Source organism: Kogia breviceps, chromosome 18 (assembly GCF_026419965.1).
Source record: "Kogia breviceps isolate mKogBre1 chromosome 18, mKogBre1 haplotype 1, whole genome shotgun sequence".
Lineage (NCBI taxonomy): Eukaryota > Metazoa > Chordata > Mammalia > Artiodactyla > Physeteridae > Kogia > Kogia breviceps.
In genome coordinates, this window is record NC_081327.1 from 56377503 (window position 1) to 56399362 (window position 21860).

A 21860-nucleotide genomic window follows, 5' to 3' on the forward strand; every position below is an offset into this window, starting at 1 on the left:
GAACAGGTCAATTGCCCAATCAAACAAAACTAGCAAAGTCCTCTGTGGCATTGAAACAAGACCTAGAGCCTCATAATATAATATTCAAAATGTCTGTAATACAAATGAAAGTGACTTAGCATACGAAAAAACAGGAAAATCTCAACTTTTACCATCAAAGACAAGGACCAGACCCCCATAGCTGTATGACGCAGATGTTAGAACGATCAGAAAAACTCAGAACTAGCTATCATAAAAATGCTCCAGGAAGTAAGGGCAAACACTCTTAAACTGAACGGAAGGATAGGAAGTCTCAGCAAAGAAAGAGAATATAAAGAAACAAATTGAAATTTTAGAACTCAAAAGTACAATAACCAAAATTGTTAAAGCTCACCGGATGGGCTCAATAACAATATCGAGATAGTAGAGGAATGAATCATTGAGTATGAGGACAGATTATTAGAAATTATCCAATCTGAACAACAAAAAAAAAAAAAAAAAAAAAAGGAAAGGAAAAGAAAAGAATTCTAAGAACAGAAAAAAACAAATGAACAGGAACTCATGGACCTGAACCAGAAGGTCTAACATTCATGTCCTAGGAATCCCCGAAGGAAAGGAGAAAGAAAAAGTGCAGTGCAGAAAGATATCTAAGAAAATAATAGCTGAAAACTTCTCAAATTTATCTAAAAGTGAAACCTGCAGATTCAAGAAGCTCAGTGAATCCCCAAAAGGAGACACTCAAAGAAACCCATGCCTAGATACATTATCATCAAAATAATCAAAGCAGAAGACAAAGAAAAAAATATTGAACGCAGCCAGAGAAAAACAACACATTACTTATAGGAAAACACTGAAGCAAAACCCAGCAGAACTAAAAGGAGAAACAAATCCACAACTATAGTTAGAGAGTTCAACACTCATCTCTTTGTTCAAAGAAACAAATAGACGAAATCGGCAAGGATACAGATGAACTGACAACACCATCAAGCAATTGGATCTACTTTATAAAACACCACCAACAGCAAAATGCACATTTTTTTTCAAGTGCACACAGAACACAAAGATCAACAACCACTTCCTGGGTCATAAAACAAACCTTAACAAATTTACAAGAACTGAAACCATACAAAGTATGTTTTCTGATAATAATGAAATTAAACTAGAAATCGATTACAGAATGATAACAGGATATCCAAAAACTTGAAGACTAAAACATATCTAAATAATTGATAAATCAAAGAGTTCTCAAGGAAAATTAGAAAATATTTTTAATTGAATGAGAATGAACCTACGATGTAACAAAACTTGCAGAATCCAGCTAAAGCAGTGCTGAGAGAGAAATTTTTATCATTAAATGCTTATTTTAAGAAAGAAGAAAGGGCTTAACCCAATGATCTAAGTTTCCATCATTAGAAACTAAAAGAGCAAAATAAACCAAAGTAAGCAGAAAAGATATATAAAAGAATAGAAATAAATGAAATTGAAAAGAGAAAAATAATAGGGAAAAATCAATGAAATGAAAAACTGGTTTTTCAAAATAATAAAATTGATAAAACTCTAGCAAGAATGACAAATAAAAAAAGAAGACACAAGTTATTTATACCAGGAACACAAGAAAGCATATCATTACAGACCCTCAAACATCAACGGTGCAATAAAGGAATACTATAAACAACTCTACGCCAATACATTTGACAATTTAGATTAAATGGGAAAATTCCACAAAAACTAGAAACTAACAAAATTCACCCAAGATGAAATAGATAATATGAATAGTTTGATAACCATTTTTAAAAATTGAATTCATAGTTTAAGATCTTTTAAAAAATAAGTCTCCAGGTCCAGGTAGTTAAACTGATGAATTCTACCAAACATTTAAAGAAGAAATAACACCATTCTACATAATTTCTTCCAGAAAAGAGGAAAGGAGGAAATGCTTACCAATTAATTTTATGAGGCTGGTACCTGATACCAAAACCAAAACCCTGATACCAAAATCAAAGATAGTACAAGCTTAAAAATTTTTAAAGCTACAGACCAATATCTTTCATGAACATATACAGACCAATATCTTTCATGAACATAAGCACAAAAATCCTTAACAAAATACTAGAAAATTGAATCTATCAATCATATAGAAGGAATAATACACCACAACCTAGTATAGTTTACCCCAGGAATGCAAGGCTAGTTCACTATTCAAAGATTAATCAGTGTAATCTACCATATTAACAGTCTGAAGAAAATCCATACAATCACGAGAATTGATACAGACAAATCATTTGACAAAATTCAATATCCACCAATGATTTTTTTAAAACTCTCTAAAAACTAGAAATACAAGAGAACTTCCTCAATCTAATAAAGGGAATCTACCAAAAAAGAAAATAATTCCTACAGTCATTATCATACTTATGATGATGAAAGACTGAACACTTTTCTCCTAAGATTGGGAATTAGGCAAGAATATCTATTCTCAACACTCATGTTGAACATCATCGTGGAAGTCTCAGCGAGTGCAATAAGACAACACAAAGCAATAAAAGATACACAAATCGGGTGGGGAAAAAGCCTCCTACACCGTTGGTGGGAATGTAAATTGGTACAGCCAGTATGGAGAACAGTACAGAGGTTCCTTAAAAAACTAAAAATAGAGTTACTGTATGATCCAGCAATCCCACTCCTGGGCATATATCCAGAGAAAACTATAATTCAAAAAGTTACATGCACCCCGGTATTCATTGCAGCGCTACCTGCAACAGCCAAGACATGGAAGCAACCTAAATGTCCATAGACAGATGAATGGATAAAGAATATGTTTAGTTAATGTTTTACATATATATACAATGGAATATTACTCAGCCATAAAAAGAATGAAATAATGCCATTTGCAGCAACATGGAGGGACCTAGAGATTATCATACTAGTAAAGTAAGTCAGACAAATACCATATGGTATCGCTTATATATGGAATCTAACAAAATGATACAAGTGAACTTATTCACAAAACAGAAATAGACCCAAAGACATAGAAAACAAATGGTTACCAAAGGGGAAATGGGGGGTAATAAATTGGGAATTTGGGATTAACATACTATTATATATAAAACAGATAACCAACAAGTACCTACCGTATAGCACAGGGAACTATACTCAATATTTTGTAATAACCTATAAGGGGAAATGATCTGAAAATGAATATATATATATATATATATATATATATATATATATATATATATATATATATATATAACTGAATCACTTTTCTGTACACCTGCAACTAACACAACATAAATCAACTTTACTTCAATTTTTAAAAAGGCATACAGGGACTTCCCTGGTGGCAACGTGGTTAAGACTCCACACTTCCAATGCAAGGGGCCCAGGTTCGATCCCTGGTCAGGGAACTAGATCCCACATGTATGCTGCAACTAAGAGCTCGCATGCCACAACTAAGGAGCCCTCCTGCCACAACTAAGACCCTGTGCAACCAAATTAATTAGTTAATTAATTAAATTTTTTTTTAAATGGCATACAAATCAGAAAGAAACAAATAAAACTCTCCCTATTCACAGGATGGCTAAAAAAAAACGTCTAACCACACCAAGTATTGGCAAGAACATGGAGAAACTGGTACTCTCCTACATGCTGTTGGGAATGTAAAATGATGCAACCACTCTGGAAAACAATCTGGCAGTTTCTCAAAAATGTAAACATTCATCTACGATATGATCCAACAATATCGCTCCTTGGTATTTTCCTGAGAGAAAGAAAAACACATGTCCACACAAAGACATATACACAAATGTTAACAGCAGCTTTATTTGTAATAGCCCCCAGCTGGAAACAACATAAATATTCATCAGTAGATGAAAGGAAAAACTATGATAAATTCATACATTGGAATATTAATCAATGATAAAAAGAAAGTATTACTGATGCATGCTACAACGTGCACCAATATTGAAATAATCATGCTGAGTGAAGTAAGCCAGTCAAAAAACAAACACATGAATATAAATGTAGGAAATTCATATTGCCATGTGACAGAAAGTGGATCAGGAGTTGCCCGAGAATGAGGTAAGGGGAGGGTGAGAGGAATCACAGAGGACACTAGGAAACTCTGGAGGAGAAGGAGCACCACTGACATTCTCATTATTTTGATTTTGGTAAAGGTTTCATAGTTGGATATGTATGTCAAATCATCAGATTCTATGATTTAAATGTATGCAGTTCCTTGTATGTCAATTATACTCAAATATTTTTTTTTAACTCAACAGGCAGAAAACAAACAACCCAATTAAAAATGAACAAAAGGCTGTACCTGATACTTATTTAGCAAAGAGGGTAAACGGATAACAAACACATGACAAGAAGTCTAACATCATTGGCCATCAGGGAAATGCAAATCAAGATCACGATGCGATACCACTACACACTCACTAAAATAGTTAAAATTTAAAATACTCACAATGCTGAGTGCTGGTGAAGACACACAAAAGTGGGAACTCTCATCCTCTTCTGGTGGAAATGTACAGTGATGGATCCACTCTGGAAAACAGTTTGGCAGTTACGTAAAAACTTCAACATTCACCTACCATATTACCCAGCAATCTCACTCCTGGTATTTACCCAAGAGAAATAAAGACATGTTTACACAAAAACCTGTACACAAATGTTAACAGCAGCTTCGTTCATAATCGCCAAAATCTGGAAACAATCCAAAAGTCCTTCAACTGGCGAATGATAAACAAATCACGGTCCATCCAAACCATGGAATATCACTCAGAAAGAAAAAAGAGGAGCCGTTGATACATGCAACGGCTTGGCTGGATCTCAAAGGCATTGTGCTGAGTGAAAGGAGCCAGGCTCTAAGGTTCCATTCTCTATGATTCCATTGATATGACACTCTGGGAGAGGACAAAACTCTCGTGATGGGGACTGACCAGGAGTTTCCAGGGGCTGGCGATGAGGGGAGGGTGTGACTGCGCAGGGGTACATGAGGGAGATATTTGGAGTGGTGCAGCTGCCCTGTATCTTGATTGCGATGATGATGACACACATCTATACATGTGTTAATACTCATAGGACCATACAACAAAGAGAAAGTCAATTTTAGCCTATGTTCACTTAAAAAAATAAAAAGGTAGGAAGGAGTGATGGGTGTTAGAGCTCTGTGGCCCCCCACCCTAGACCCTGTGCTAATGAAGAAACACATCTCCCAAACCATGTGACTCCAATCAGAGCAGTAGGACCCTGGCTCTGCATCGGCTGGTGTCCAGGGAAGGGGGACAGATCCTCCTCGTGCAAAATGGAGAAAATTCACATTTGTTGGAAATCGCATAACCATGATTCTCCCATTCAGCCCATTTAGTCCTGAACCTAGAATGAGGTAATAATTATACAGCCCAAGGAATCTTAACAGCATGGAGGAGAAACCCAAGCAAACCCGGTGAGGGGGAAGTTCTACCAGAAACAGGAAATTTGAGCCTGACCAGAGGTCTCAGGGCTTCGCTCCCTCCCGCGATTGTTGAGTTCTCAGCCAGGGCACTGTTAACCCCAAGGCGGCTCCGAGACTCCAAGTCTGCAGCAAACGTGCTTCAAAGGCAGACTTTGGGTAAATCCCCACACATCGCTTGTCCTCAGCCCGCCACAGTGGTGAGATGGGTCTCGATGTACAGACTGACCACACGCACTGCAGGACATTTGTATTCCTGGTCCCTCCCCATCACTGTCAGAGCCAAAAGTTCCATCCCCGTGTTTGTCCAAACAACCCTTGGGCGGTGCCTCTGCTTGAGTGGCCGGAAAAAGAAAGGGATGTTGAGTTGGAAAAAACTGCTCTCTTCACCCTGATTGGAAGAGTGTCCCCAGGGCCCAGGGGATAACACAACTTCATTCAATGAGATGAAAAATCTTAATGTACCAACACCCTGAGTAGTTGTAGTCCCCTGTCCGTGAGAAAGGATGCCAGTCCTGACCACGTAACCCCTCCCTTCCTCAGTGCCCTCTGAAGAGTGCTCTGTAATCCTCAGACTGAACCCCATGAAGGTTAAAGCCTTCAGCGGGGCTGCATCTGGACCATAGAACTTGCGGTTCAGACCATCAGCAAGGCAGCCTGAGGTCAAATAGAATGCCCTGGATTTGGAAACAGAAAACCTAAGTCCAAGCCTGGACCTCACTGCCTCACCTCTCTGAGCCTCAGTGTCCTCATCTGTAAAATGGGGATAACAGGACAAGCTCTTTGCCACGTCACAGTGCTTCACACATTCTGTTCCCTCTTTTCTGCGGATGCTCTTCCCAGGCTCTCACAGCTGTTTCCTTCCTGTCCCAGAAGTTTTCTTGCAAAATGCCCCCTCCTCAGAGGCACTTTCCCATCCAAAGTAAACTCCCACCCAAGTCACTTTGTATCACAGTGTCCTGTTGAATTCCACCAGGCATTTGTCACTACTTGGATCGTCTCTGTCCTCTCTAGAGCGCTGTTGTCTTCCAGACGAGAATGCAAGCACCAGGAAAGCAGAATCCTGGTCATCTCACCTCCACTCTGTCTATACACCAGGACCCAATACACAGCGCACACACTGCATTTTGGTTGGATGAGTGACGATCCCCAATTTCCAGGGTCACTTCAGGGTCAGGGGAGCCTGGGCAAGCAAGCACTCTGCACCTAACAGTTGGTGGGTCTCACTAAGTAGACCTCTGAGACACCCACTCACATGCTCCCTAGGAAACCAAGAGCGGGAGTTTGGTGTAAAAAGCCTCAAATCATAAGATTCGGTATGCTGCATTTCGCCAGCTTGTCAGAGTACAATTTTGCTAGGAAATAAAAATAGATAATATTGCCACAAAATTCAGAACCAGTAAGAGTCCCAGTTTATTATCCAGACCAGATGCATCTTTCCCTCTGTGTCAGTTATGCTCACCAAACATTCAGGAATTGACTTACAACATTCTTTCATATAAACACTACCAAACATAGGGCGGATAGCTAGTAGGAAGCAGCCGCATGGCACAGGGAGATCAGCTCGGTGGTTTGTGACCACCTAGAGGGGTGGGATAGGGAAGGTGGGAGGGAGGGAGACGCAAGAGGGAAGAGATATAGGGATATATGTATATGTATAACTGATTCACTTTGTTGCAAAGCAGAAACTAACACACCATTGTAAAGCAATTATACTACAATAAAGATGTTAAAAAAAAAAAAAAAAAAAAAAGCAGGAACCCAGCCGAGGGCTCCACACTGGAACTAAAATTACATTTGGACGCTAAGCTTAGCACCTAAAATAAAACTGAACTTCTCCATGGTGTCTCAACACCTCACCCTCCCAAGAGTGATCCATCAGCTGACATTTAAGTTAGGAGAGCAGGGTCTGCACTTTGTAGCAGTCAGACCCCAGGGGCATCACCCACCCTCACAGTGCCTCAAATTTCCTCATCAGTGAAATGGGGATAATACTCACTACATAGATAGATAAATGAACACCAATCCTTACAACAGCATTAGCCTATGGCAGGCACTCAATAAACATTCCTTGTGATCAGTATTCCTCGCTGGGAGGCATTTCACTTTTTGAGCCTCATTTTCTAGTCTGCAAAGTGGGTACAGAAATCCTTTCCTGCTTGCAAGGTTGCTGAGACAGTCAAATTAGATCACTTCCGAGAATGTGCTAGTTCCCCAGGGATGTGTGGTCTCCCCTTGCTGACTGAGGGGAATTAGAGAGGGGCTAACGAGGTTTTAAAAGCATTTCTTCTCTAAGCAAAACCAGTAGGGATGAAAATCCTTTCCTGAACTTTTAATCAGAGCTATGAACCAAGTGCTACGGGAAAAGGGGGAGGGAGTGGGGGTATGTGCTATGATAGTCATTGGCATGGGGGTACCAGGACAGCAAGATGGAGTGTTGGCTAGAGGTGCAGGCTCCAGGCCAGCTGCTGTAGGAGGGGGGAAAGAGCAGTGGGGCTGGAGATCTAGAGGGTCTAGCTGCACAGCACCACAGCTAGCCCCAGATGGCACCCCTCTGCAAATGTGAAAAAGATATCCCTTCCCCAAGATACTTTGCTGCCACTTTCTGCAAAACTCACACAATAAATATACAAATCTACAATGACTATTACATGAGTGGTGCCTTGGATTGTGCAGTATACAACCTATACAACTGTACTTAGCAGCCCAAGGAGCCCGTGAATCCAGTAAGGATTAAGGAAATCAGCTGAGCACAGATATGTGGATTTTAAATGGTTACAAAACAGAATATGGAAAAGAACCTCAGCAGATGTGGAGAAACAGGAACCTTTATACATTACTGGTGGAGATGTAAAATGACTCAGTCACTGTGGAAAACAGTTTGGCAGTCCCTCGGAAAGTTAAACATAGAAATACCACATAACCAGTCATTCACTCCTAGGTATATACCCCAAAAGAATTGAAACAAAAAGTTGTACCCAGGGCTTCCCTGGTGGCACAGTGGTTGAGAATCCGCCTGCCGATGCAGAGGACATGGGTTCGTGCCCCGGTCCGGGAAGATCCCACATGCCGCGGAGCGGCTGGGCCCGTGAGCCATGGCCGCTGAGCCTGCGCGTCCAGAGCCTGTGCTCCACAACGGGAGAGGCCACAACGGTGAGAGGCCCGCGTACCGCAAAAAAAAAAAAAAAAAGTTGTACACAAATGTTCATGGCAGCATTATTCACAGTAGCTAGAAGGTGGCAACAGCCCAAATGTCCATTAGCAGAATGGATACATAAAATGTGATTTATCCAAACAATAGAATAGAAATCAGTCATAAAAAGGAATGAAGTATTGACACATACTACAATGTGGATTAGCCTCGAAAACATTATGCTGACAGAAGCCCATCACAAACAGCAGCGTGATTCCATTATATGAACTGTCCAGAAGAGGTAAATCCACAGACATAGAAAGCAGACTAGTGATCGCCAGAGCCTGGGGAGAGGAGGAAACAGGGAGTGACTTTTTAAAGGTACTGGGTCTCCTTTTGGGGTGACAAAAGCGTTTCAGAACTAGATAGAGGTGATGACTGTACAACGTGGAATGTACAAAATTCCACTGAATTTAACACTTTAAGATGGTTGATTTTGTGTAATGTGAACGTCACCTCAATTTTCAAAATCCCTCAGCAGTTACATTTAGGAAAAGCCAACAAGGACACAGAATGACACACGGACCAGGTGCCCACCCCTTATGCTAAAAGGACACATAAGCCCTGGCATGAACTTAGATCCCCTTGGGAAAGAGAAGAGAACGGATGCAGAGGAAACTGACTCTCCAACATGAGAGTCTTAAACTCGGTGTGACTGAGTTCCTTGGAACCGGCACACTGGATCTTCAAGCACACAGTGGAAACGGGATCTCAAGAGAGAAGTTTGATTATAGAGAAACAGGGAAAGGCACAGCTGTGCACACCAGATTCGAAAATGTGAAAGTCAACATCTACACTCAGAGCAGAATCCTGCTATCATTCCCATCGCACGGACAAGCTCACCAAGACCCGGGGAAGCTAAACCACCTGCCCAGGAGACGCGGCTAATACCTAACAGGCGAACCCAGGCAGCCTAATCCCAGAGCCCCAGTCTGGACCCACTCCCTCTACCACCTCCCACATGAAAAGAGGGCATCAGGGTAAAAAGGCTGTCAGAGCAAAGGAGCAGAGGGTAAAATAGAATGCATGCTTCTGGGAGTGTGCAAAGCTTGATCTTGGAGATGATGATGGTGCTGACGATGCTGACGATGAGGATGATGGTGATGACAGAGATAGGAAGAGTGTGCACAGCACAGGATAGTTTTAGTGATTTACTCAGGAAAAATATTTAAAATCCTCTGTATAATTTCTGGCATACAATAAAGCCCTCAGTGAATGCCATCTATTGTGACTGTTGTTGCTATCATTATAAACTTCTGGTTTTAAGTGACTTGTAAGCAATTTTAAGTAGATTTGTAAGCGCCCCACAACCTGTGACCTGTATTAATTAACACTTGAGGCCCATCTCAAGCTGGCTCACGCCAAACAAGGGGATTACTTGCTTCTCCTAACTAGAGAGTCTGTGCTGCAGTCAATATGGACCAGGAGGCTCACACAGTGTCCCCAGGTCCTGGTCTCCCTCCTTCCCTCTGCTGTTTTCCTCTGCTCCAGGTTTCATTTTGGGTAGGTTCTCCCACAGGGATGGCAAGGAGATTCAGGCAGCCTCACGTCCAAATCATCACAGCCTGACAACCCCAGGACAAAGGGAGCGTCTCCTTTGCAGAAGCCTTCCAGCAGAAGACTCCTGGAGGGCTCTCACTAGATACATTTGGGTCATACGACATCTCTGAATCAGTCACCGTGGTCAGAAAGGGTGGAAAGGGTGTTCTCACTGCTGAGCCTGGGTCCTATGCTCCTGCAGTCAAGTGGACCGGGGGTGGAGGGAAGGTGATTCCTTGGGGAGGAACAAAGCGGAGATGGGTGCAGAGTGGGCAAAATCAGCAGATGGCCACTGCATGCCCAGGGCATTGGGAGGTCCAGGCGTGGACAGCCTGCTCCTTAGGGGAAGCATCTATTCAGCTGGCATCTACATAGGGCTTGCATGCACCAAGCAAGTGGACCATTTCCTGCAGATCTCGAGAAGCTGGCCTCTTACCCGCCTCCAGGAGAGAGGCTGGGGTCCACCGCAGCTGTGGACGAGAGGAGACACTGCCTCCCTGGCCCTTCCATTACAAGAAAGGGTTAAAATCTTGGGCAGGAGCCTCCCCATTCTGGCAGCCCGATGGGAGGGAGCCCACCCACAGGCTTCCTGCCGGGGAGGGAAAGACTGGGTGGCCTGAAGCAAGGTATGCTGGGGTAGGCCTGCTTACTCAGAAAGCCCAGCGGCAGCAGACCCTGGGTCAGAGTTTAGCCCCAGAGAGCCGCTGCGTTGAGTTCATTCTTCTTAACTGATATCATGACGCATCTTCTGGAGAAGAAGGAAATGATCTCCCAGGAACGCATGTCAAGGTGGTCCACGGGGTGTTTCTGGGATTAGGCAGGCGACGGGAGCTGCAGGATTGAAAGTGGTGTGTGTGGGGGAGAGTGAATGAGTGTGTGAGTGCATGTGGTGTACAAGGAGGAGGAGGAGGAGTGCAGGAACCTCCACTGTCTTAGCCACTAACTCCCTAAGCCAGTTAGGGTCACAGTGAACCTCTCCTGAGTGCTGGGCACAGAGCCAAGCGCCCTCCTCTGTTGTCGGCAGCTGAGGGCGGCGAGGCGCCGACTAACTCGGCTGCCGTTTCTCAGAGACCCTGACTGACCGACGTGGCCAGCGCTGCAGTCTGGGACTCACACCCAAACCTTCTGACTCCGAAACCACCACCTTCCCACTACAGCCCGTGGCCTCCCATCCTCGACAAATGGCTATCTGTGTCTCTTTGTCCAGGCTTGGGAAATTCACTGAATCTGAAGAAAAGAACCCTCCAGGCCAGTGGGTGCAAACTAGGGACCTTTGGGCTGGATTCACCCCTCACGTGGGTTTTCTGGGCCATCACTTTGTTTGGTAAAACTTTGAACTTCATTATCTTCAGGCAGTTCATCGTAGCTCACCACGCCATATTTCCTCACATCCCCAAATGCCAATCATTTCTGTTATCTGCCCTGCTACTCGAGGCCTTTCAGGGAACAGGTAATAACCAGCTGTTGACAGTGCTGTCAGATAGGTCTTTGTCAAAGTGAGCTGTGACTTCAGCCCTCCGGGACATAGTTTTACCTCGGTACACAGAAGGTGTCTAATCCATCCTCCCATGATGATGAGGATGATGACAGTGATAGTGAAAAAGGTGGTGATGATGATGTTAAAGAAAAAAGCCACTCATGACCCTTGTTAAAATGGTGAGGCAGCCTTTATTCAACACTGTTGAAATAGGTGCAGGGTCCACTGCAATGAGATTTTGCAGGAGGAAAGAAAGAGATTGAGTTCAACTCTGAATTCAACAATGAAAAGTGAGACTGGGTTCAACTCTGAATTCAACAATGAAAAGTGAGAATTTATAGCCAGTGCCAATAGATGGAACATTCATAGTAGGAAGCATCAGGGATGGATGAGGGAGACTGGCTAACCAGACCCAACAGGATTCTTGCTGAAGGCAGCCCAGGGGTTCAGACGTCACCAGGGAGCGGGGGGATGAGGAGCTCGGGTGGTCAGAAATCAAAGGTGGGCGATTCTGGCTAAACCGACTTAGCAGGCTTCTTGCTAAAACTGGGCTCTTGAGGACGTGCCCAAGGATGAGGCCTTGTTGAAAAAGTGCTCAGAGGCGCCTGACTGGAGTCTGGTCAAGGGAGAGTGGGTAAGTGGTGGGTGAGTGACTGGCCCCAAGCCCCACCCTCGACACGTCTGCAGTTGTGCAGCCCAACGCTGCCAGCATCTGCTCATCAAGTCTGAGCAAGGCAAAGACAACTTTTGTCTGTGGTTTCATTTCAGTTATAAAGACACATGTTTTGAATTTTGAAACCACTCACAGGCCCTTCTTTCTCACCTTCACTGAACTCCCAGGGTCCTAGGGCACAATTAGGAAGTGCTGGTCTAGAATAAATCTGTGTTCCGGTCCCCAGGGGTAGGGAGTGTGGTCAGCTAGCTGTCAGTCCGTTCATGTCTGTCCCAGCTGCGCAGAGCTGCCCGGCCAAGCAAGCCTCCCAGAGGCGTGGGTATAAGGGCTGGGCATTTAAGCCGACAGACACTCTGACTCACAGTCCTCACTCCAAGTGCCCCATCAAACTGGCCCAGGCTCTGCCAGGCCACATCGAAGTTCAGCTTCTTCCTCTACCCAGTCCTGCTTCCTCTGCCTTCCTTTCAAAAGTATTAATCCCCCAAAAAAGTATTTTACCCAACCTGTCTCAGTATCTAGTTCCAGAGGCCCACCTGTGACAGATGCAGTGAAGAATTCTGGGGCTTCCCTGGTGGCACAGTGGTTAAGAGACCACCTGCCAATACAGGGGACACAGGTTCGATCCCTGGTCCAGGAGGATTCCACAGGCAACTAAGCCCGTGCACCACAACTACCAAGCCTGCGCTCTGGAGCCCGCGAGCCACAACTACTGAGCCCGCATGCCACAACTGCTGAAGCCCACACACCTAGAACCCATGCTCTGCAACAAGAGAAGCCACTGCAGTGAGACGCCCACACACCGCATCGAAGAGTGGCCCCCGCTCGCTGCAACTAGAGAAAGCCTGTGCAGCAATGAAGACCCAAAGCAGCCAAAGATTTTTTAAAAAAGAAAAAGAAGAAGAATTCTGACCTTTCTCTCCTCACACAGTCTCAATGCTGGGAGTCATGGGTGCATTTGCTTGACACCTCCAAATACACGGGAGAGCCTCAGCTCCCTGAGACGACAGAGCAGCCGGGCTGATGATGGGGATGGGATGCGGGAGGAAGGGCAAGGGAACCAGGGCCTCGGTGCCCCTCCAGTTACCCTCTCCTGGCTGAACACACTGCGGGAAATCAGGGTTTACAGTTCCTTTCCCCAACAGAAAAGGAAGTGCCTTCAACACTAGAAAAAGACGTTAACACGAGATCTTTAACACAGTGCCTGGCAGCCAGTCGGCCTTCAGCAAGTCACAATTATGCCTGTCCCACCACGAGGGGTCCTCCAGATTCATTTCCATCACTGGAAAGAAACAGAGCAGACTTTAAGTCTCATATCTGGAAAGGGGCGCTGAGAAGGCCTGTGTTCCTGCACAGACGGCTCTTTCTGCCGTGTGGGGCAGGGAGGCCAGTCCTCTGCTGCAGGACTTGATTCCCAAGTCCAGGTTGCCGCTCTACCAACAAATGCAACTTTGTTGGGCAGCGAGGAGACGCTCATTCCCTCTACCTTGCTAATCTGCTCCCTGGAAGCCTGTCATAAAAAGCTTCTAGATTTGACACTCTCTGATAAAGGAGGAAAACAGGTGTGAGGCCCTGTGTCCTCTGCAGAGGGTGAGTGACACAGCCATTGTCAGCCTCAAAAAGGGTTCAGACAGGAAAGGTCGGGCCCCCGGGGTCAAGGTGGAAAGGTGGGCATGGCCCCATCAACAAGTAAGAGAGCTGAGATGGGTCTTGCAGGCCCTGTGTTTCCCGCATTCCAAGGAGAGAAGCATACACATGGACATTCCACGAATAATCCAGAGGCTCCACAGCCTCTCCTGGGTGTCTCCTTGGGCATGCGCGCACATACACACACACAGACACACACACACACACACACACGTCCAACTCACACCTGATCTTCCGTTTTGTGTCAGCAGGAAGGGTGGGTGGGAAGGTGACTTTCCAGGTTGGAGGGTCACTGACCCTAGAACACAGCAAGCAAACATCCTAAAACACCACAGAGAGCCTCTGGAAACTGATTGGAACCATTTGTGTGGTCGACTAGAATGAGGGCCGCAGAGGACTGGAAGGCCAGGACAATATCTGCTCTGTTCTGAGGCCGGGAACAGATGCCAGCGTTCTTTTGACTTTACAGCTTTTTCTTGGCTTGTGCGGGAAAAAGAGGCTGATTAAAAATGGGGCCCGCACTGGCTGACGAGAAGCCTGCCAGAATGTGGCACAAGACATGGTGGGCCCGGCTGGAACCCTCGTTGATTCCAGCTCCCACTGGACACATGCATCAGGCAGCCGCCGCCAGCCTCCAAGGCCAAGAGGCCCCAGGGATGCTCCTTCCCTGTCTCTCGGGCCTTCTTCCTGCCCCTGCACCAGAGGCCAGGTCCAGGCTAAAAGCAGAGCTACACCAACACCCCTCTGCCTTCCTCCAATTAATAAAAGCTTTCAGAAATGGATGGAAAGATATTCATCCCCTCCAAACCCATTTCTTCCTGTAGCGGTGTCGTAGGTAAAACCGAATAAGCCCAGGGCATTGAGTTTCACTGGGCGAGTCACGGTGTGGTCTGTTCTGAGAGCCAAGACTTTCCAACCATACATTTCAACGGCGGTTACTCAAGTTTGGGTAAGAAAACACTTACCCAATTTCCGAGCAGACGTGAACCGCGGGGCCTGTAACAGATAGAGAGAGAAGGAGCACGCATTTCCCGGCAGCGCCCGGCTCCCAGGCCCGCGTGCATGTCCATGGGGCTGATACAGGATGCGGCCAGGCCTGCCAATTAGCCTCTGGCCCCTTCAGCTGGAGATGGGGCAAGGTTCCCCCAAGTGCAATTCAGAGAATTTCACACAGTGCCCGCTCCCCTGCTAGAGGGGTCGAGGCTCACGGGAGGAAGCTGGAATGCAGACTGGAAAATGAAAATATTCTGTTAATGAGGAGCCAGAAAAGACTGGAAATGCCACAGCTAGAAGGGGCTTTAGAGAGGGGCGAACTCAGGTCTTAGGGCCTCGGCGGCCTTGTCCATAAAATGAGGGAGTGGGGGTGGAGGGGGGACTGAGGCCAGCGGTCCAAGGCCACCCAAGGTGTTAGTGGCTCAGCTGGGCTCAGACCCCTGACCCCAATCCAAGGCTCTTCCCGCCACGTCATGCTCCCCGTCCAGAATGGAGCCCAGTGAGTGCTCAGCTCAAGGCAGCTTCCACGGAAGTGTGTGTTCTGCTTACACCCGAGAGGTAACTCTCCAGACCCGAGGATCATCTGACCTTTCCTTTACACAGCCCTCTGGGACGGATCTGACCCCCTGAGCCACTTCTAATCGGCCTCCTTCATTCATTTCACAGTGCTCTGAACTGTCCCCCGGTGTGTGTGTGTGATACGTACGGAGTCCCCACCAGCTCCGTCCCAGCCAGCGATGTGCTGCTCCTGTTCTGGGCTCTAGGGATGCAAGTACAACCAAGCCACCCTCCCCCCCACCCTACAGAAGTTCTAAGCCAGCTGAGGAGGCAGATGCTGAACCAACAACTGTTGGTGGTATGATGAGCAGGACAGTGGTCCTCATTTTCCCACAGACTGGCAGTTCCCTAAGGATGAGGCAATATGTTCTCTCCACCCCAAAGTTCACTGATGACCAGAGGACTGATAGCAACACACGCTGTTGGTTGGTTGGTGGCTGGTTGACTCATTACTGGTTGGTTGTCATTGGTTGAGTGGGTGGTTGTTCATTGGTTGGCTGGTTGGTTGGTTGGTTGGATGGATGGTTAGTTGATTGACTTATTTTTGGTTGGTTGTTATTGGTTGGGTAAATGGTTGCTAATGACAGGTTGGTTGGTTGGTTGGTTATATGGAGAGATGGATGGTTAGTTGATGGACCGTTTATTAGGATGGTTGTTATTGGTTGGGTGGTGGTTGTTCATCAACTGGTTGATTAGTCGACTGGTTGGCTGGCTAAAAACAAAAGCCAGATCTAAGCCAGCATGGTGTCCTAAAGGGAACACGGACTTCAGCATCAGAGAGCACGGATCCCATTCCCAGTTCTGCCACTTCCAAACTTTACAACCTAGAGAAAGTCCCTTCTCATTGACACTTCCAAGCCACAAGACCCTCATCTGTAAAACAGGAATGATAGCACCTACTTTGCAGTTAATATACGTAAAGCGATGAGTACATCAGTATCACTCAGCAAATGGAAGCTATTATCATTACTATTATTCATCATGGAAATGAAGAATTAGAGTCTGTAACTTGTAAGGCGTCTTTCTTTCTCACACACCCCCAACGTAATGTCACTCACTTCAAGATCTGCACACGATCACACAGGCCCATCTAGGTGGTGAGTGATGGGCCCCGAAAGAAACAGGGCTCATCACAAGCCGTTGCATAATAAGAACTAACCTGTAATTTAGTGCATAGACCTCTTAAAGGAGTTTCGAATGGCACTGTCATTCAAGGCTCCCCTCCCTTGGTCATTTGGGATTAAAAGCCAGCACCAAACACAAGCATCTGACGGAGAGAAGTTCCCCACAAAGCTCACCTACCCATGATTCACAAGCATCCAAAACACTTTACGGTTCGCAAAGCACATTTATATCTATAGGTCATGTGACACCCAGTATATGCCTGGAAGGCAGGCAAAGCTCAATTAGTCTCCCCACTCTACAGATGAGGAAACTGAGGCTCAGAGAAGGAGAGTTACTCAGACAAGTCACACAGCATACCCCAAGGGAAGTCCTATGCCTTTGTACTGGGGCACAAGTTTAATGGGTATTGAACAGGAATCCTCCGTCCCAAAACATCTCTGAAGTTGATGTTCCAATTTGGAATCCAAGGCAGGTGCTTTTGTCAACATGCTCTCCAAGGACAACCCACTACTCAAACACAGAAAGGTTCTAAACCACCATTTTTTCCAAGAAAATCCCAAAGAGCCATAAATGAAAATAAACATCTGGATATTAACATTAAGTCAAACATCATACAATTCTGGAAAATACCAGGGTAACAAGATGCCAGCTCAAATGACACTGGCTCAGCTCCCATGACATGTGTGGCAGGGACCAATGTCCAACCTGTCTCTCCAGGATCCTGGGAAGTGGGCATGGCTTCCTTCTTTTTCCGAGTCATGACTGGCTCCAAGCTCTTGCTTGCACTGAAGTTTTCCGTTTATACATCATATCCCTGTCCTACATGTGACCGTTCCTGTTCTATTGGCCTAGTACAATAGATTAGACCCAGTGAAAAAGAAAATCAGTTAATTAGAAGATAGAGCTGGGGCTTCCCTGGTGGCGCAGTGGTTGAGAATCCGCCTGCCGATGCAGGGGACACGGGTTCGTGCCCCGGTCCGGGAAGATCCCACATGCCGTGGAGCGGCTGGACCTGTGAGCCATGGCCGCTGAGCCTGCACGTCCGCAGCCTGTGCTCCACAATGGGAGAGGCCACAACAGAGAGAAGCCCGCATAGCACAAAAAAAAAAAAAAAAAAAAAGAAGAAGATAGAGCTAAAAGATCACATAGAATGCAACTTTCAGAAATTAAGAGGTGGAAAATATTAAGAGGAGTTAAGAGACATGGAAGACAGACTGAAAAGCTCCAACAAATATTTAATAATATTCCTTACGAAGAAAACAGAGAATGAGAGATGAGCACTTTTAGATGAAATAACACCTAAAGTTTTTCCAAAATCAAACAAGGACATGAATATTCAGACTGAAGGAACACACTGACTCACAAGCAGTTTGGAATGGATGGATGGAAGGATGGATAAATGGGTGGATGGATGAATAATCTAGTGGTGGACTTGAATAATGACATACCTGTGGAAAGATTCCCTTAGCTTAAAAACAATAAAATCCTAAATCACCTTGCTGCCAAGTTCGTCTCCCAGAGGATGGAAAGAGATCTAAAACTTAAGCTCATTCTGACCAAGGAAAAAGAACTAAAAGGGCTTCCCTGGTGGCGCAGTGATGGAGAGTCCGCCTGCCAATGCAGGGGACGCAGGTTCGTGCCCCGGTCCGGGAAGATCCCACGTGCCGCGGAGCGGCTGGGCCCGTGAGCCATGGCCGCTGAGCCTGCGCGTCCGGAGCCTGTGCTCCGCGACGGGAGAGGCCACAGCAGTGAGAGGCCCACGTACCGCAAAAAAAAAAAAAAAAAAAAAAAAAAAAAAGAGAGAGAGAGAGAAAAGAAAAAGAACTAAAGAACTTCTTGGAGATGTGGCAATATAGGAATTCCTATAACAAAAATTAAATCCCTACCTTACCTCATAGACATAAATAAACTCCAGATGCACTAAATGCTAAAGATGAAAAGCAAAATATTAAAACATTTGGAAGAAAATATAGAATAGCTTTAAGAATTTTGAGAATACTTTTTTAAACGAGAGGTAAAAATACAAAGATACATCATCACCACCATCACCACCATCACTACCTCCTCGTCATCACCAGCATCATCGCCGTCAACAACTAACCCATGATGAGCACCGACCGGACACATTTAATCCTACACATTCCATCTGCATCTGCGCGTTTCACTCTCATAAAAACCAGCAGAGGCACACGTAAAAACATTGTTCCCATTTTGTAGATGTGAAACCTAAGGTTCAGAGAGGTTATGGGACCTGCCCCTTGTCCCACAGCTGGGAGGTCATGGGTTTGATGCCAGGGCTGGCCCATGTCCATGTCTTCCGTCCTGACTCTTTAGGTCCTGGCTCATGCCTGTCATTCTGAGCTCTCCACCAAATGTCTATGACCTGCCACCTTGAAGTCCATCCTCTTCATGCAGAGGCCAAAATATATTCATCCACACATTTTACAGAGTTTGTTAAGACCTACTAGGTCCTGGGGGTTCTGAAAGACCCCAGAGAGGTTGATTTCAATTTCACATGACTCATTCATCAGACTGATAGGAAACACGAGGGCAAACATTTTTTTAAGTTTAGAAACACAAACAAACATACTGAATATTCTCCAAGGGTTCCATCATATAAGCATTGATATGAGGGCACTGAGCCTAATGGAAAGTGAAAGATCGACGCTGGAGAGGGTGGGAGTGAATAAACCCTCTCTGCACCCCCAGGTTTGCTGGAGAAAACTGTTTTTGCAGGTGGGAAAATGACTACATTTCAATCAGGATCAAATTCTGAAGGCTTTGCCAGCGCTCACAAGTACCCACATGGTATAGAGCCCTGGTCTGGCCAAGTTCCTACTCAATAACCTACTTCTACAGCTCTTTGGATGTTAAAAAAAAAATGAAACACAAGATAAACTCAGCTGAAACCCAAACGAATGTATTCGTTCCCATTTTAATACCATTTGAGGGTGTTTTATAGCCTGCACTGTGTATCTTTTGCACATCTATTTTTAAATACTGCAAACTTAGTGATCATGATAAAACCCTTTACAAAATTCCATCTACAAAATTACAGCAAGATCTAGGTGGTAAAAATGTGCGGTCAATGTTGTTAGGCAGTGATGGCAGGGCCTGAATTGTACTGAATCATTCCTTTGAACAAGGAGCACAAGCTAAAATATCTTGGTCTTCTTCCTGAAGGTTGTCCCAACTGTAAACCCACCCCCTCCATGAAAATGCAGCTGAGTGAAAACAGGGGTCAGCTCATATTCTCGAGACCATCCTTCTATGAGGAAGGGCTTCCGCCACTTTAATAAAACCAGCTAACACTTACTGCAGGCTAGGGGCTTTTCTACATGCTTACATATATAAATTCATTTAAGACTCACCACAGCCCTCTGAGACAGGTAATGTCATTGTCACTACTTTACAGAACTGGAAACTGAGGCACATAGAGGTTAAGCAAGTTGTCCAAAGACACACAGCTAGTAGGTGGCAGGTCTAATGGCTCTGATCCCCGCTCTTAACCACCACGCTCCCTGCCTCTTGTGGATGCCTGCTAACAAGGTCATACTTGATCGTTGGTACTTTGCTGCCCGAAATAGAGATAATATAAGAATCCTGGTTTTACCTGTTAGAATATCATTCCCTCCCTCCAGAAGAAGCAGGCAGTGATGCCATCCAATAACTGTGCCACTACTAGCCCATACAGAACTCTGGTGTGAATTTTAAAAAGGTACCCCTTCCTCAATCTGTCAGAAAATAGTCACAGTATACTTTTTGCTGGAACAAATCACTTTATTACCAGATTTTATTATGAAAAGTGTCATACTAAGCCCCCATATCTATGATATCTGTGGTGAAAATGGCGGTCCTTAGGGTTGTGCAGTGCACAACCTGAGCAACCATACATAGCAGTCCTACCCTCCATCCTCAGCCAAGTCAGAACAAAGGCAGTTTGGACAATGTCTCTGCAAACCCAGAGTGCAGTAAAGCAGACACTAGGAGAGTGGTCCCTAGAGTCACACCTCATGTAGTCATTGTTAGGATTCAGCAAGGTAATACAATTAAAGTGTTTCTAGAAACTGCTCGTCAGATGTTAGTTATGGCTCTCATTAGTCCATTCAAAACACTTTCCACTTTCTCATCCTCAGTTGCAGCCCACAGACAGCATTAAAGAGACTGGAAATTTCTCCTCCAGGGAGAATCTTCAGACAATCAAGACTTTAAAGAACTTGCTCTTCAAGGAGGTACTCAGCCAAGTTTCCTTACATGTTCTGTTAAAACTTCAGCACAATGTTACTTCCCTTTTTCCCCTTCGTGGATATGATGGGCTGCTCGTGAGCAACGTGACCTAACATCGGCTTTGACTCTTCACCCCCCTAAGTACCATGAGCGTGCACTAACCCTCAAGACAACACTCTGAGGGAGGTATTTTATGCGCATTTTACAGATAAGAAAACTGAGGCTCTGCCTGGGGAGCTGAGGACCAGACCTGACAATTCCAACCTGATGTATTTGGGCTTCATAGCTATCGTTCTTAACAAAGTGGTAATTCAGCCAAAATAAAGCCATTTTGTAAATGTTATAGATAAAGCTGACAGCAGTCAATCTAGATAAAGCTGACAGCAGTCAATCACAGCCCCGAAGCACACACAGCAAATGAAGACAGCGGCCTTCCTTGGACAAGAATCACTTCTACTTTCCTTTGAAAGAAATAAGGGAAAACAGAATAGGTGATCGCTGTTCATGGCATTTGGTTTCTCGTGGAAACAGAGGCTAGAACTCAAGGTGCTCTGAGATTTTTAGTACCTTCTCCACTCAAAGCACCACATGGAGCGTTATCATGTGTGAAGGGAGACATGCTTTTCCACGTAATATTTCCCTTTCCAGTAGGATCCCATCACCCTTTTAAAAATAACAGCGATATTGAGATCTAATCCACACTACGCTGGGTGTTTTTATAGCCGTCATCTCATTTAATCCAAGTCACTGTTCCACTGCACAGATTTGAAAACTGAGGCTCAGAGAGGTCAGTGTTCCCAAGGCCACCCAGTTGCTCCCTGGCAGGAGTGGGATTTGAACCTGGGTCTGCCTGAGCCCATCTCCAAAGATCTTCCTACCCCTCCACGTTCTCTCTGTCGGAAGAGAAGGGTGAGGCTGGAGGGTACAGTGGCGGCAGCTGCCCTCTCACCATTTCACTGTGGGACATTTTAGAGACAGCTACAAAACTGCA

The 21860-nt window shown here is 45.2% G+C and overlaps 1 protein-coding gene across 7 annotated transcripts in view; it reads right to left on the bottom strand.

Annotated features, from left to right (window-relative positions):
* Positions 1-21860, bottom strand: part of C18H16orf95 (chromosome 18 C16orf95 homolog) — a 453505-nt gene that overhangs the window by 358071 nt on the left and 73574 nt on the right. For 5 of the 7 annotated variants that reach the window (XR_010837979.1, XR_010837976.1, XR_010837977.1 and 2 more), the window contains exon 4: positions 4454-4533. The exons of the other annotated variants lie outside the window; for them this stretch is intronic. The gene's annotated coding sequence lies outside the window, so the exon portion shown is untranslated. The remainder of the gene's footprint in view (positions 1-4453; positions 4534-21860) is intronic. 7 annotated transcript variants of the gene reach the window in all.